Source organism: Podarcis bocagei (assembly GCF_964188305.1).
Source record: "Podarcis bocagei genome assembly, chromosome: 1".
Lineage (NCBI taxonomy): Eukaryota > Metazoa > Chordata > Lepidosauria > Squamata > Lacertidae > Podarcis > Podarcis bocagei.
Genome location: NC_138125.1, coordinates 104,520,341 through 104,537,413, shown reverse-complemented (window position 1 = coordinate 104,537,413; position 17,073 = coordinate 104,520,341). Strand labels below are relative to the sequence as shown.

General features: G+C 41.8%; 1 long non-coding RNA gene across 1 annotated transcript in view; it reads right to left on the bottom strand.

Moving 5' to 3' along the window:
* Nucleotides 1-16,796, bottom strand: part of LOC308572282 — a 118,473-nt gene extending 101,677 nt beyond the window's left edge. The window contains exon 1 of the long non-coding RNA XR_014001658.1: nucleotides 16,734-16,796. This is a non-coding gene — a long non-coding RNA (uncharacterized lncRNA). The remainder of the gene's footprint in view (nucleotides 1-16,733) is intronic.
* Nucleotides 16,797-17,073: the final 277 nt, after the last annotated feature.

Here is a 17,073-nt window from a genome sequence, read left to right as displayed (position 1 = left end):
TGTTACTTCCTTTAAGTTTATATTTCCTGCACCCCGTCTTGATTTGCTCCTTATTTAAGCAACATTTTCTTGATAAATTAAAAAAGCAGCAATAGCCATTACTGCGGGCTATATCGAGCCTCTAATATCACTTAAGCATATTACAGAATATAATATCTGGTACTTAACGACTAACTTGCATATGAAAGCTCACATAATGTCTCATAAAACCCTTAAAATGGCTTCAGTTTAAGAGTCTCCCTTTAAAAAAAACACCTTCAGGGAATATCTTAAATGAAGTAGCATTCTAGCCTTGGAAAAAAATTTCACACACTTGCAGAAATTTTTAATATAAATTGAACACATTAAAAATTAATTTTGCATGACCATTTCGCATTGCAGTGCCAATGCATAGTTAAGATAAGGCCTTAACTCTGCTTTGTTTAAAATAACATGGAATCTTCCGTTGCTCCCTGACTCTACCCTTTTCTTATCTGTACATAATTATTATTTTCATTAATCAGACTCTGAAACCCTTTCGTCGTATGACAGCCCCAGCTGGAGTTGAATGAAATCATACCTGTGTTGCTGGGGCAACTTCTAGGAAACTCATTAAAGAAAGGTGCAACCTGACAATTAGCCAAGGCTATGCTAAGCAACAACCCCATTTATGCTGGAATGTATGCACATCACAGAGAAAAGGGATTTGTTGCATACGTACAACTAATTGCACTTTTAAGCCAGACTTGCCAGCAGAGTTCTGTCTCTAACTCCCCTTGTTCAACAGTGACAATTGTCAAAGCAGGCCTAAGTGGGTTTAAGGTTTCATGCACAGGTTATATCTGAATGCACAGTTTGCATTAAGATGTTACCCCGTGGCTGGAATAAGAAATACAAAAGGGGGGAGGGGGAGACTCATCTGACTGCTTCTTTTTTGCAGATTTTCAATTGGACTTGTAGCCACAATTTTACAGCAAGAAATTCCCTCCTCGGCTGGCATCAGTTGCAATAAGACATTGACGAATGTCTTTTTCCACCAGAGCTGGTGTTGCATGGATCTGACATGCTGTAGCTGTATTGTGCGACTCTGATATGGTCTGCTAGAAGTGTTGAATACCACTGGGAAGCTTCCTTGGATTCTATGTGGTGATTCATTGAATTACATTATGCCTCTAGTGATTAATTTTTTAAAGGCAGAAAAGGGTCCAAGAATGAAAGAAAATGAGACACATCTTAAAAAGTTTTAACAGAAAATCTATGCACTATTTTCCCCCCAGGGATGGCCTTTTGGTCTTTGGGCACTCATATTTCTGATCATCTTTCTTTGTGTATTAAAGAAGTATTCAGAAAGGTCTGAATCAGATCTGAAATATATTGCTAGCGCATAGTGCTTTGTAAGTCAATATTCACCCATGGTGGCAGCAGGGGGAAATAGTGGGGATCACAGAAAGGAGAGTTTTTAGGGGGAAGGAGAATTGTGTTCCCTGCATTAGTTTTCTGAAAGAAAGAAGAATTAAAGGACAGGGGCTTAAGAAAAGTATTTTACCTGATCCTAAACTAGCTTTGCTGTCAATATTTAATCCTAACTCTGAACCACTAATACATAAAGACATAGATATGTAGTTGATTGTCACAGCCAGTTTAACAGTAGCCAAAGAGTGGAGAACATTGGCAGGTGACCTGATTATGGAATTTGGCACTCATGGAACAATTAACGCACAAACTTTGAGCTCCAAGCAATGAAAACGCATCTGATAAGTTTTATGATATGTGATCAAGTTTTCTCATTTACGCCACTACCAAGGAACTTTGGTTTTTGTCCACTTGTAGAATAGCACTCTGGGATGAGCTTCATTTGTTTTGATGGCTGGCATGACCAGAGGGATGCGGGTGGCACTGTGGGTTAAACCACAGAGCCTAGGACTTGCCAATCAGAGGGTCGGCAGTTCAAATCCCGTGATGGGGTGAGCTCCCATTGTTCAGTCCCAGCTCCTGCCCACCTAGCAGTTCGAAAGCACGTCAAAGTGCAAGTAGATAAATAGGTACCACTCTGGCGGGAAGGTAAATGGCATTTCCGTGCGCTGCTCTGGTTCGCCAGAAGCGGCTTAGTCATGCTGGCCACATGACCTGGAAGCTGTACGCCAGCTCCCTCGGCCTGTAAAGCAAGATGAGCACCGCAACCCCAGAGTCAGTCACGACTGGACCTAATGGTCAGGGGTCCCTTTACGTTTACCTATGACCAGAGCAGGGAGAGTGTGGGTCTTCTTTCTTCTTTATCTTCTTATATTTTTGTTATGCGAAAACCATTTTTTTAAAATTAAGACTGTCCTCTTGTGTTTACTCTTTCAGTACAAAATCTTCTGAAGCACCTGTGATAGTTGAGTGTAAGAGTAATACATAGCTTTTTTATCTTACATTGCAAATCTAACCATGTTTACCTGGAAGCAAGCTATACTGAGTTGCATGGTGCTTACTCCCAGAATAAGCAGGGTTAGGATCACAGCCTAAATATTCTTTTGAATGCAAGGCTTCCTATGCTAACATATCTACGGCAGAAACTGGGTCCAGGTGGAGTGGGATCTTTTGTGTCCGTTTATAGGTGGTCTGCATCACCATAGTCCTGCAACACAATGCAAGGAATTTAATAACAGATGTGCATCTAGAAACAGCTTCAGTTACTCAATAAAATATGAAAGATTCATGTATTATACATGTGTATGATAAATAAATTATACCTGCGGATGTATATGTGCATGTATCCACTTTCTTAATAACTGGTAGGATGTTATCTAGTGTGCATTGCCCTTTGACCTGTATAAGAGTCTTAATGACATTGTAAGGAAAGCATGGTGGATGTATTGCTTTTGTTCCCAAAGTTAACTATCGTGGACTAATTAAGCAACTCAACAGTGTAGGCTAAATTCCAAAGCAACTCAGGAAAAAAAAGAAATTCAATGTGCTGAATAAGCACTGGTTGTTTGGTTTTCAGCAGAGTACAAACGTTTTTTGTTTTTGTTTTTTGCCTGTGCTACCAAATGCACTGTGCTCCTCCCCAGCTCTAGAATGAACAGACTGCCTGTTGCAATCAATTATATGCAGGCATAATTTGAACTCAAAGAGGCTTGTTCCAAATCAATTTGAGTTTTAGCAGTTAGATATATACGCTCATTGTGAGCTAGAAGGGGCCAAAAGGCCATGATCTAGCCAAACTAGGTTCTCTGAGATATTGGATCCCCATCAAGCCCCACAGAAAAGGCCAGGCAATCCCAGCCACAGTGTGACACCAGAAGCACAATCAGGACCGAAAGTTGCATGCAGAGCAAATATCTCTAGGAAGTCCAGTCAAATGAGCCAAGCTCAAAATATAACTGTCTTGGAGAATAATTCAGAATCTGAATTTTAATTAAAATTGCAACAGTAAATAGTAAAAGAGAGGAAGTGGTGATTTTCCTAAATGTCCCTAACTTGTTTATCACAAGGATACACATTTTGAGCTCTACTGAGATGAAGAAAAGTACGTACGCTTCCAAGTGTGTGTCCTCCAAGCAGTGCTTTGCTGTGCTGCCAGTTAATGAGGCTGCTGAACCAGAAACACCTGGAAAAGAGTATCTACCAAAAGGAAGCACCAAATACCGTGCTGGTTGGGGTTCTGCACAAAATGCCTCCATTTAGGTCAAACTCCATTTCTTCCATTTCCTCAACCTTGGCCCTCCAGATGTTTTGAGACTACAATTCCCATCATCCCTGAGCACTGGTCCTGCTAGCTAGGGATCATGGGAGTTGTAGGCCAAAAACATCTGGAGGGCTGAGTTTGAGGAAGTCTGATTTAGATTGTGTAACTTATACTGACACCCATGGTTTCTTATTTAGGCTGGTAGGAGACAGTGTGGACACTAGAAAGGCCACCATGTTGCATAAAGGCCAGTTCCTATCAATAACCACTTCTGAGCTTCACAGATCTGATATATGCAATATAAAGTATCAACACGGCTGTAGCCAGAGGCACACTTAGGGTCCTTTGTGCCCTTGGCAAGGAGCTGTATTGTTGTCCCATCCCCTGCGGAAAAAACCCACTTTACCACAATGGTTACATTAGAAATTATTAAATTTTATGTGACCCATAAAGTGAAGTTGAGTGGAGAAAGGGTGAAAAAAATATGCACGCCTTTGTGCCATAGCGCAAGAAGGACAGGAAGCTTCTCCTGCGTTTGATCTCACAGTGACAGCAGTGCCGTGTCACCACACAGATATACGTCACACACTCCATAGTTTGATAGGGGATTTTTGTGCCACCCTTGGGCCTGTGCCCCCGGTGGGGACCAGTTTTGCCAACCCCTAGGTATGTCTCTGGCTGTAGCAAAGAATATCACCTATGGACAACGGGTTGTAGTATGCAGTAATAATAGAGACTTTTATACCCAGCCCACATTTACAAATGTTTTCCTCTTTCTTTAAGACATAACTTTTAAGTGTGGGTTGATAATAAAATACTATTGTATCTCTCCCTACCATTGCCACTGTTCATGCTTCACTACAGTGGTACCTTGGGTTACAAACGCTTTGGGTTACAAACGCTTCAGGTTACAGACTCCGCTAACCCGGAAGTAGTACTTTGGGTTAAGAACTTTACCTCAGGATGAGAACAGAAATTGTGCTCTGGCAGTGCGGGGGCAGTGGGACGCCCCATTAGCTAAAGTGGTACCTCAGGTTAAGAACAGTTTCAGGTTAAGAACGGACCTCCGGAACGAATTAAGTTCTTAACCCGAGGTACTACTGTATAGCCATTCTTCATAAACAGAAGCTCAGCAAAGTATCCCATGTAGAAGTGTCCAGGTGAATATGTAAGGACTATGAACAGTGCTTTTTCTGGGTGTGCTCAAGAGTACACAGTACTGGCACCCTTTTCCCCTCAAGAAAAGCACTGGTTAAAAATGTAGCACTTACTGTTACAACTTCATAGTGAACACCAGCAGCCTTTTTTTTCTAGAAGAAATGCATTGGCTATAAATAATAACATTCTCTGTCTGTCCATCCCCCCACCTGCTGGAAACCATTTCAGTTGTAATTTTTGTTTACTCACCACATTTGTGTCAGATGTTGCTATTGGGCCGTATTCAAAAGAGAGACGGAAGCAACTGTCAATTTCGGCTCTCCCAGTTTCTCATTTCTCCAATCTTAAATTCAGTTCTCCACATTTCTTCAGCAGTCTGCAAATTTCTTTTCAAAAAATCCTCATGAAAATTCTTCAGCATTTTAAGTATGAATTTGTCCTATGAAAAAGGTTTTTGTATCCAGTTTTGACTGAAGTAAACATGCAATTTTCATGCATTTTTAATGCTATTTTCACTAATGTAATATTTTTATGGGCACTTTTCCTTAACATATGCTTTTTTGGTAAATATTCTTTGATTTGAGAACTGCACTGCAAAATTCAGTTATGTGTGAATATAGAAAGACGACTGTGTTTCACTTCCCATATTGCCTTAGATAGTACAGATTTGATAGATTTGGCTTTAAATGCAAACTGCATCAAATTTCTCCCACATGCCTAATTCAAAATAGTCCTGTTGGGAACTTTCTGCCGGAGCAAGTATTTCTCCTCATTGAATCCATCAACTGATGCTGAAACTTAAAGCCCTTAATAACTAACAGCACCACTGTTCCCAGTTCCTGAATTTCATCAGCCTGTGATGTGACATGAAGGTGCTTCTCATTCTTCTCTCTAACAGAGCTGTATAAACTGCAAGTGTAGAAGTGGGAACCAGCACTTAGGTTGCAGTTGTGCCCTAAGCACTGGGGCTAAGACACTTGTGCCTAGTCCCATGAACATCTCTCATATGATGGGCAAAAGTGTGTCTTAAACATCACAGTGCTAATCATGTGCTCTCAAGAATTCAGTCCTTCTGAATTCATCGGGGCTTACTTCCAGGTATATGGGGTTACAATTTGCAGCCTGAAAAAATTGTTTTAGGTAGATACCTGTTGTAGAGAGGTCACAGCAGGGTCGAATTGTCTGTTCCACAGCAAATTAGAGACATACATTCATTATCTCTCCAAACCTCATTAAAATGGCTTTAATGTGGTGACTAGTCGAGGTCAGACAAAACTTTAATCTTGCGAACATCAGGCACACCTGTGTTACATTTCCTCTTGAGGGTAGTTAGCAGAAATAGGTTAACATACAATTTAAGTCCTCAGTCTGCTGAATTAGTATAGAAACCAGACGTTTACCCATTACCTTGTTTTGAACTCAAGTGGACTCTATGCATCCTTCTAATTTTCCTTCCTTTCCTCCTTTTTTCTTCTTTTACTAGATTATAATCTATTCTTGGCATTTTTATACCTCTGTTTACTTTCGAATTTTGTAAAAATTCTGATATATTTTTTCCAGGCTATATATGAGACTCATATTTGTCCTACTTTTCTCCTCATCTTCTGACCTAGATTCAAATTTACACACTGTGAAATAGCTAATAAATCCCCATTAAGGTTGTAAAAGGTGAGGGTTCATCCAGTGTGCAAGTCATCAAGTCATAATGTAAAACTGAATGGTCCTTGATGATAGCCACAGAGGTTTTTTTTTAATTAAAAAAATAAAATGGTGAGGGGGAGGCTAAAAGGAATCTGTCGGTTCTAAGTATTATTTTTTTTAATGAGAGGATACATTTTTAGTTGCTTAAACTAATGATATCTAATACATGTAGTATCATTACATACCACAACACCAATTTTAAGAGGCATTGAAGCACTTTGAGGATAACATTCTTTCTGAAAGCACTCCTCCATCAAATCAGTGTTATAGAAATTCTCTTTTTCATTGCAGCTTCTGCATAATCTGTTCAAGTTTCCCCTTTCACTTCTATTGCCCCCAATTGTTGAAACATCAAACAAAATGCACTAAGCAAAGCCTACAGTAGTACCTCTATGATTTGGTAAACACCACCCCACCTCCAGGTTTCCTGCCAAATGGACTACAAAAAGCGTACTGCTTTTAAGTGCCCGGCAGCTGTCCTTGGGCCTTCAGTGGGTCCACCTCCTCCTCACCAAGGGCACCGTTGGCCATTCAGATGCCTTCTTAGCTCAAGAACCAAACAGATGGAGAGGCACGGGTGCATCACTCCTCATTCAGAAAGGTCAGGTGGAAAGGCAGCAGTAGGAAGCCAGAGGAGCAGGTTCTCAGGATCAACCTTTGCTCAGAAGCCTCAGCATTTGCCCAATAATGTCAAGCCCTGATGCCTTGCCAATCCCACAAGACATGTGAAGTGGCTGGTTGGTTGAGAAGGACGTTGTGCATGTAGGCCTGCAGTGAATGGTATTCTGGGAAAACCAGGCAGTTGTCCTTCTCAATATCTCCTTCCCCGCCTCCTGAAGCTTTCCTTCAGTAAGAAAAGGACAATGCTGGAAAACCCAATCTATGGCACATTAACAGTGCTGGAGAATGCTGTTGAAAGTGAAGCCAATTATCTATCCATGTAAACATTCAAGTTGTACCTCTTCATCAGCTATAATTATTATTATTATTATTATTATTATTATTATTATTATTATTATTATTATTTATTTATTTATACCCCGCCCATCTGGCTGGGTTTTCCCAGCCACTCTGAGTGGCTTCAAACCGAATATTAAAAACAATACAGCGTCAGACATTAAAATCTTCCCTAAACAGTTTTACCTTTACTTTACATCTGATGGGAGGGCATTCCACAAGGCAGGCACCACTACCAAGAAGGTCCTCTGCCTGGATCCCTGTAACCTCACTTCTCGCAGCGAGGGAACTGCCAGAAGGCCCTCGGCGCTGGACCTTAGTGTCTGGACTGGATGATGGGGGTGGAGACGCTCCTTCAGATAGAATCATAGAATCATAGAGTTGGAAGAGACCACAAGGGCCATCGAGTCCAACCCCCTGCCAAGCAGGAAACACCATCAGAGCACTCCTGACGTATGGTTGTCAAGCCTCTGCTTAAAGACCTCCAAAGTAGGAGACTCCACCACACTCCTTGGCAGCAAATTCCACTGCCGAACAGCTCTTACTGTCAGGAAGTTCTTCCTAATGTTTAGGTGGAATCTTCTTTCTTGCAGTTTGGATCCATTGCTCCGTGTCCGCTTCTCTGGAGCAGCAGAAAACAACCTTTCTCCCTCCTCTATATGACATCCTTTTATATATTTGAACATGGCTATCATATCACCCCTTAACCTCCTCTTCTCCAGGCTAAACATGCCCAGCTCCCTTAGCCGTTCCTCATAAGGCATCGTTTCCAGGCCTTTGACCATTTTGGTTGCCCTCCTCTGGACACGTTCCAGTTTGTCAGTGTCCTTCTTGAACTGTGGTGCCCAGAACTGGACACAGTACTCCAGGTGAGGTCTGACCAGAGCAGAATACAGTGGCACTATTACTTCCCTTGATCTAGATGCTATACTCCTACTGATGCAGCCCAGAATTGCATTGGCTTTTTTAGCTGCCGCGTCACACTGTTGGCTCATGTCAAGTTTGTGGTCAACCAAGACTCCTAGATCCTTTTCAATGTACTGCTCTCAAGCCAGGTGTCACCCATCTTGTATTTGTGCCTCTCATTTTTTTTGCCCAAGTGCAATACTTTACATTTCTCCCTGTTAAAGTTCATCTTGTTTGTTTTGGCCCAGTTCTCTAATCTGTCAAGGTCGTTTTGAAGTGTGATCCTGTCCTCTGGGGTGTTAGCCACCCCTCCCAGTTTGGTGTCATCTGCAAATTTGATCAGGATGCCCTTGAGTCCATCATCCAAGTTGTTGATAAAGATGTTGAATAAGACCGGGCCCAAGACAGAACCCTGTGGCACCCCACTAGTCACTCTTCTCCAGGATGAAGAGGAACCATTGATGAGCACCCTTTGGGTTCGGTCAGTCAGCCAGTTACAAATCCACTGAGTGGTAGCATAGTCAAGACCGCATTTTACCAGCTTCTTTACAAGAATATCATGGGGCACCTTGTCAAATGCCTTGCTGAAATCAAGGTAGGCTACATCCACTGCGTTCCCTTCATCTACCAGGCTTGTAATTCTGTCAAAAAACGAGATCAGGTTAGTCTGACATGACTTATTTTTCAGAAATCCATGCTGACTATTGGTGATCACAGCATTCCTTTCTAGGTGCTCACAGACTGTTTGCTTAATGATCTGCTCCAGAATCTTCCCTGGTATTGATGTCAGACTGACTGGGCGATAATTATTGGGTCCTCTCTTTCCCCCTTTTTGAAAATAGGGACAACATTTGCCCTCCTCCAGTCTGCCGGGACTTCGCCTGTTCTCCAGGAATTCTCAAAGATGACTGCCAGTGGTTCTGAGATCACATCTGCCAGTTCTTTTAATACTCTTGGGTGCAGTTCATCTGGCCCTGGAGACTTGAATACATCTAAACTAGCCAAGTATTCTTGTACTATCTCCTTAGTTATTCTGGGCTGTGTTTCCTCTGCTGAATCATTTGCTCCAAATTCTTCAGGTCGGGCATTGTTTTCTTTATCGGAGAAGACTGAGGCAAAGAAGGCATTGAGGAGTTCAGCCCTTTCTGTGTCCCCTGTTTGCATTTCACCATCTTCTCCTCTGAGTGACCCCACTGTTTCTTTGTTCTTCCTTTTGCTACGGACATACCCATAAAAGCCTTTTTTGTTGCTTTTAACCTCTCTAGCAAGCCTGAGTTCATTCTGTTCTTTAGCTTTTCTGACTTTGTGTCTACATGTGCTGGCTATTTGTTTGAATTCCTCTTTGGTGGTTTCCCCCCTTTTCCATTTTTTGTACACATCCTTTTTTAATCTTAACTCAGTTAAAAGTTCTTTAGATAGCCACCCTGGCTTCTTTAGGCACCTTCCATGTTTCCGTCTCATTGGTATTGCCTGAAGTTGTGCTTTTACTATCTCCCTCTTAACAAACTCCCAGCCATCATGAACTCCCTTTCCTTTTAGCATTACTGTCCATGGGATCTCACCAAGCATTTCCCTAAGTTTTATGAAGTCGGCTTTCTTAAAGTCAAGAAATTGAGTCCTAGTATGCTTGGCTGCTCCTTTCCGCTGTATAGTAAACTTCAGAAGAGCATGATATACTGGACCGAGGCCGTTTAGGGCTTTAAAGGTCAGCACCAACACTTTGAATTGTGCTCAGAAACGTACTGGGAGCCAATGAAGATCTTTCAGGACTGGTGCTTCCAGCATTACTGCATGGGTGTCATGGCTTATGCAGCCAAAACTGCACTACCCACCCACAAGAGAGAGGCATCAGCAAACTTTGAAGTACAAAAAGGAACCCTAAGGAGGGGAGACACAAAACAGACAGGCATGGGCAATGGCAATGGAATACTGACTGACTATTGTAGGGGAGGGGGAACAGAAGAATAGGCGACAAGGGGAGTATTGTAGAAAAGGGCACGGCTAGCTAGAACAGGATATCTCTGCACCGCAGCATTTCCACTTGTTCCATATGCCGCTCATCGCCAATGGGAGATTCTGCTTTCTCCTCCCTCCCCATCCTACATTTGAAAGCTAAGAAATGTGGCTTGTGTCAATCCAACATGATTGGGGTTCTTTTTAAACTAGTAATAGAGAACATTACAATGATTTACAGAGACACACACTGAAAGTAAATTATGTTGTAAACGCCTGTCCCTTGAGTCAACAAAGAATCACATGGAGGGGAGGGGGAATGCAAGAAGCTTGAAATTCCCAACAGCAAAGGTTGACAGGAAAATATGGTGCTGTTTTTCTATGAGTAAAAGTTACTTTTATGCCGTGTTTTTCCCATGAGAAATTATAAACTTTCAAAGGAATTTTAGTCTCTTGTATGCACACATAAGAGCAATTTATCTGGGCCTGCTCTAGTGGAAATGCTGTTAAGACTTTAAAGCTGTTAAGGGCTGTGGCTGAACTTCATCTAGAGTGCTGCTACTTATTTGTTCTTGCTGCCTCATCTTGTCAAAACATTTACTCAGGCTCCGAAGAGTTGCAAGTTGGCAACGTGTTAATAATATTAGAATGCATTTGTGTCGGCCATGTGGCTGCAATATTTCAGTAAATTCGTCACTTATTTAATGAATAATGAATCTGAAAGAGTAGCTATGGAGACAAACAACCATATGTAGTAAATTAAACAAGAACTTGTCAATGTATAGAAACACAGAGTGTCACCAAAGCAATTGTTTCTATTTTATGATGTCAATCAATGACAGACTTTCCTCCTGGCTGGCTTTACATGCATTTTATACCATATATGGATCATCCCTCCCCACACCCCTTCCCTTCCCTCTCTATCATATTCTATGAGATGGGTAGGAGGTAGAGAGATACTAAGAATTTGGTTTAAAAATGGTTCAAATAAAACAGGATTGCAAACCCCCCCCCCCCATTTAGCTTGTTTATAAATCCACTGAACACTGACATTCAGAATATATAGTATAAAAGCAATAATGTTTAGAAAGATATTGCAGAAAAATGTCCCCTCCAGACTGGTGCTTTATTGCAGATATGTTCTGCAACATGTTCTTGACACAAGAATAGTGCAGTAATGGTAGATTTACTGTACTTTTGTTTGTTGCGTGATGCTTGCCCAGTGCTACTGTTGTACGGCTGTCGGGGTGCGTGTGTGTTGCAGCACAACAAAAGCAGGTTAAAAAACCCCTGAAACATTTGTAACATACAGGATATGCACTGACTGGAAATGAAGCAGTGTGGCAGCCCTGAAATCTTTACAGGCATGAACGCTACTGAAAGCAGGATTATGTATGACCACCCTGATAGCACGATGAACACAAATAATTATTAATGTGCAAGAAGAAGGAGGAGGAGGAGGAGAAGGAGAAGGAGAAGGAGAAGGAGAAGACGAGGAGGAGTTTGGATTTGATATCCCGCTTTATCACTACCCTAAGGAGTCTCAAAGCAGCTAACAATCTCCTTTCCCTTCCTTCCCCACAACAAACATTCTGTGAGATGAGTGAGGCTGAGAGACTTCAGAGAAGTGTGACTAGCCCAAGGTCACCCAGCAGCTGCATGTGCAGGAGTGGGGAAGCGAACCCGGTTCACCATATTACGAGTCCACCGCTCTTAACCACTACACCACACTGGCAAGATGTCTGGAATGCACCCCCCAAAGTGTCCTGTAGAGCTAGAAATAAAAGTTGTAAAGAACATGGCCAACACCATCAATTGCAGCATTGGGTCTCCAAATGGAACAAGGAGGTTGAATTCCTTCCAATCCCTTGCTTGGAGGCTGCAGGTATTGCCTGTAAACATACCTAGGAGTGGGGAGTTCCCTGGCTCTTCCTGTCTTAGAGAACTTTCCTTCCTGGGCTGTATTTTGACAAGACTACTCATGTTTCTTGGTTGGCAGATTCCCTAGGATACTATATTGAATAACTATAACCTTTTATCACTACAGTATTGTCTCCTGAGTCTTCTTTTGGGTGTATTAGCAAAACGAAACATGTTTTTCCATTATGCACCCAAAAACAATGAACAGTCTTATATCACCTTAAAGTCTTAAATATTTATTATGGTATAGGATTTTTTATGGAATAGAACCCACTTGCACAAACTGTTATCTTCACATGGCAGTATATACATATTGGGTATAGAGGAAGAAAAAATATATGGCCACAGGGAGGAAGGCCAAATGACCATTCACAACAATGCTTTTCTCAGTAACTGAAATGATTAACAATGGATATTTTATATATTCAGCTAGCTCCCAATTAAATATAACAATATAAATTTTCAATCAGTTTCTCTTTGGATAGAATATACTCACCAATCATGTAAACTCAAAATGATTCCCTGTTAATCACTCTGCCGTCAAGACTCTCTAGAACAGTAATTTTGGAACCCACATCAATATGTAAGCAGGTCCTTCAGATACATATTCTTGAGATGTCCTATTTATCATGTAACACCATATAAAATGGCATAACTCAATAATCAGATGAGAAAAAGGAGGGCAGGATTTACTGCTTGCCTTCAGATGACACATATGTTGTATTACTATATCACTGCTGCCCATCAAACCAGCTGGCACATCAGTTATGCATCGGGTACCAGAAAATTTTGCTGGCTAACCAATCCACAAAAGAAGAACAATGGCTTGATGTTGGAAGCTGCCAAAGTTGGCAAATGATACCTCCTTCTTCCCATCATTATACACACAAACCTATATGTGAGTCTCCATTTGGGGCAGAAATATGCTTGAGTTAATCACACTAATCCTGTGAAATCAAACAACATATAATTCAAACACAAGCCTTTTAATCCTTGTTATGAGTTTAACATATGAAAAACCTCAGCATATTCTCATACAATAGAGCTTTGTTAGTGTATACTTCATGTGGCAATTAACCAACATGTGGTCAGTAACATGCCCTCCTTGGTTATGGAAGATATACTCTTCCAAAAAGTTTTGAAGTCTGGATTCTAGACAACTGGCAATATTTAATATGTGGGACCAGATCTCATTCAATATTCAGTACAAAAAACAAGGGCACTTCCAAAGGCAGTGGGAGCTTGGTTCTGGGAACGGGTATGAAAAATGATGGTGCAATCTATCGTTTTGAGCACATAAGGGAACCCTGAAATGTCATGAAATCTCTATTTGATCTGTTGTCACTACTGTTAGTCATATGAAAAATTAACATATTTAATTAACTGCCTGACCAAAGCAGCTGTTACCTTATATAAAACCTTCAACATGGATGCCACTAGATGCTTGAATGTGCCAGTACAATAGTGGTTTAGGACTGATTATGTTTTCACATCGAATGGCACAGCGTAGCTCCACTTTACAATGGGCTCAAATCAAGATCTTTCTTAAATTTATGATGGCGCTTCAGCTGAAATTGCTTCATAGCATCCAACTTTAGGTCTCCCCAACAGGACACAGGAAAATATATGGCCTGGCCACCCAACTGCTTCCTGCCTTTTTGTTTTCCTGTCATCCAGCCCCCTCCCTGATGCCTAGATCACTGACAGGATTGGCAGGTTGTTTCCTTCTAAGTAGCTGGGCCATGATTTCATTTATAACCAGTTTCTAACATGTGTTACTTCCCTTAAATGTTTCAATTCCCATAAATACCCTTTTTTAAAAAAAAAATCTTTGCTTGCAAAAAGGCTAAGTTTAAAATGTTAAAGGAACAAGTTTTAAAGCAAACTTGTGAAGCAACTTTTAAAAGAGCAAACAAATAGACCTGATTTGAGTAATGATTTTGCTTGCCTCCCTCTCACAGTACACAAAACCAATAGTGCCAGGCCAGGTACAGTGGTACCTCGGGTTACAGATGCTTCAGGTTACAGACTCTGCTAACCCAGAAACCCAGAAAGTTAAGAACTTTGCTTCAGGATGAGAACAGAAATTGTGCGGCGGCGGCGCAGCAGCAGCAGGAGGCCCCATTAGCTAAAGTGGTACCTCAGGTTAAGAACACTTTCAGATTAAGAACGGACCTCCAGAACGAATTAAATTATTAACCCAAAGTACCACTGTATAAAGATAAGGTAAAGGTAAAGGACGCCTGGATCGTTAAGGTGATGGGGTTGCGGCAGCCATCACGCTTTCAGGCCAAGGGAGCCGGCGTTTGTCCACAGACAGCTTTCTGGGTCATGTGCCCAGCATGACTAAACCGCAATGGGGCACTGTGATGGAAGCCAGCGCACACGAAAACACTGTTTACCTTCCTGCCACATTGGTACCTATTTATCTACTTGCTTTCAAACTGCTAGGTTGGCAGGAGCTGAGACAAAGTAACGGGAGCTCACTCTATTGCAGGGACTTCCAACCTTCCGATTGGCAAGCCCAAGAGGCTCAGTGGTTTAGACCACAGCACCACGCAATAGTGGCAAGCCAGGTATATGCTGCTGCCCTCACGTAGGTAGTCTTACCATCCATGAATTTATCTAATCCTATTTTAAAGCTGTCCAAATTGGTGGTCATCACTATATCTTGTTGCAGTAGCAAATCCCAGTAAGTTTAACTATAGACTGAAGACATGTTTTATTTAATCGGTCCTGAATCTTCCAACATTCAGTTTACTTAGAAGACCCTGAGTTCTCATCTTATGAGAGGGATAAAAATACTTTGTTGACTTTCTCCATGCTATACTTTTCAGTGCTCTCCATGAAGCTCTCATTAATTTGTTGCATACTGTATTAACAAACCATCTGGCAATGACCTAAGTGATTCTCTTCCATATTTGCATGTTCTCTCAATTCAGTTCTCGTAAATATTCTGTGTTGTTGACCTTCCCTTCCAGATCTAGGGCCTCTCTTCAACCAGAAATGAGATAGGAGGTGGTTTGTTGCCCTTCCAAGCAGCTCCCAGCCATGACTGATACTTTGAGAGGTACAGTTTCCAAAAGATATGAGATAAGCCATCTTCATCCAGCACATCTGCATAAATATATCATGATAACAATTAGATAATGCATCTGTTTTTCTTCCAATGAAGTTCATAAGCTAATTCTGCCAACAGACAAATGTTCTCTGTTGGTTTGCACAGTGGCTGCCTTGAACTGCTTCATTTAGGAAAAGTGTGACCCTGGGCAAATGTTCACCTATGCATGCAGGGGATCTTTGTGGGGAGAGAGTCCCCTGTGTGTGAGGGAATGTGGAGCATTTGCCCCCCAGCAGCAGTTTTCCTGAGCATAGTTTTGCAAATTCACTTTACTGAAATAAATGGAGGCACCGTTCCCTAATAATAATAATAATAATAATAATAATAATAATAATAATAATAATAATAATAATAATTTATTATTTATACCCCGCCCATCTGGCTGAGTTTCTCCAGCCACTCTGGGTGCCTTCCAACAAAACACTAAAATACAATAACCAATTAAACATTAAATGCTTCCCTAAACAGGGCTGCCTTTAGATGTCTTCTAAAAGTTTGGTAGTTATTTTTCTCTTTGACATCTGGTGGGAGGGTGTTCCACAGGGCGGGCGCCACTACCGAGAAGGCCCTCTGCCTGGTTCCCTGTAACTTGGCTCACAGCGAGGGAACCACCAGAAGGCCCTCGGCGCTGGACCTCAGTGTCTGGGCAGAACGATGGAGGTGGAGATGCTCCTTCAGGTATACTGGACCGAGGCCGTTTAGGGATTTAAAGGTCAGCACCAACACTTTGAATTGTGCTTGGAAACGTACAGGGAGCCACTGTAGGTCTTTCAAGGAGATTTAAGGTGACTTCAGCCTGCAAAACAGCAAACAGCAACCCACTTTTGAATTTCTGAAGCATTCTTCAGTGGTGCGTTGCTGGTTGGCCCTAACCAGGCTCTTCTGAGCTGAATGACTGTTGAAAACAAATATGAGCCAGAGTGAAATGTTGGGCTTTGAGGACTCTTCTCTCCTTTCAGGCGAGCATTACCAAGCCACTGAAAGTCATTCCTTGGCCTAGACCTAACTATACAACCTTTAGAAGACATCTGAAGGCAGCCCAGTATAGGAAAGATTTTTAAATTTTAATGCTTCATTACGTTTTTATATGTGTTGGAAACCACCCAGACTGGCTGGGGCAACTCAGTCAGATGTGTGGAGTATTACTATTATTGTTGTTGTTGAATAGGATGTCTCTATTTTCATCGGAGAAATGTTGGAGGGTATGAGATAACAGGTTAATAGTTGACTCACTGAGTGGAGATGAGGTTGCTTGCCTCTTCCCTGTAAGAAGCAGCAAGAAAGGAAAGAAAGGGCAGAGGGAGAAGAAGAAGAGGAGGAGGAGGAGGAGGAGTTTGGATTTGATATCCCGCTTTATCAGTATACCTGAAGGAGCATCTCCACCCCCATCGTTCTGCCCGGACGCTGAGGTCCAGCGCCGAGGGCCTTCTGGCAGTTCCCTCATTGCAAGAAGCAAAGCTACAGGGAACCAGGCAGAGGGCCTTCTCGGTAGTGGCGCCCGCCCTGTGGAACACCCTCCTATCAGATGTCAAAGCAATAAACAACTACCTCACATTCAGAAGACATCTTAAGGCAGCCCTATTCAGGAAAGTTTTTAATGTGTGATATTTTAGTGTATTTTTGGTTTCTGTGGAAGCCGCCCAGAGTGGCTGGGGAAACCCAGCCAGATGGGCGGGGTACAAATAATAAATTATTATTATTATTA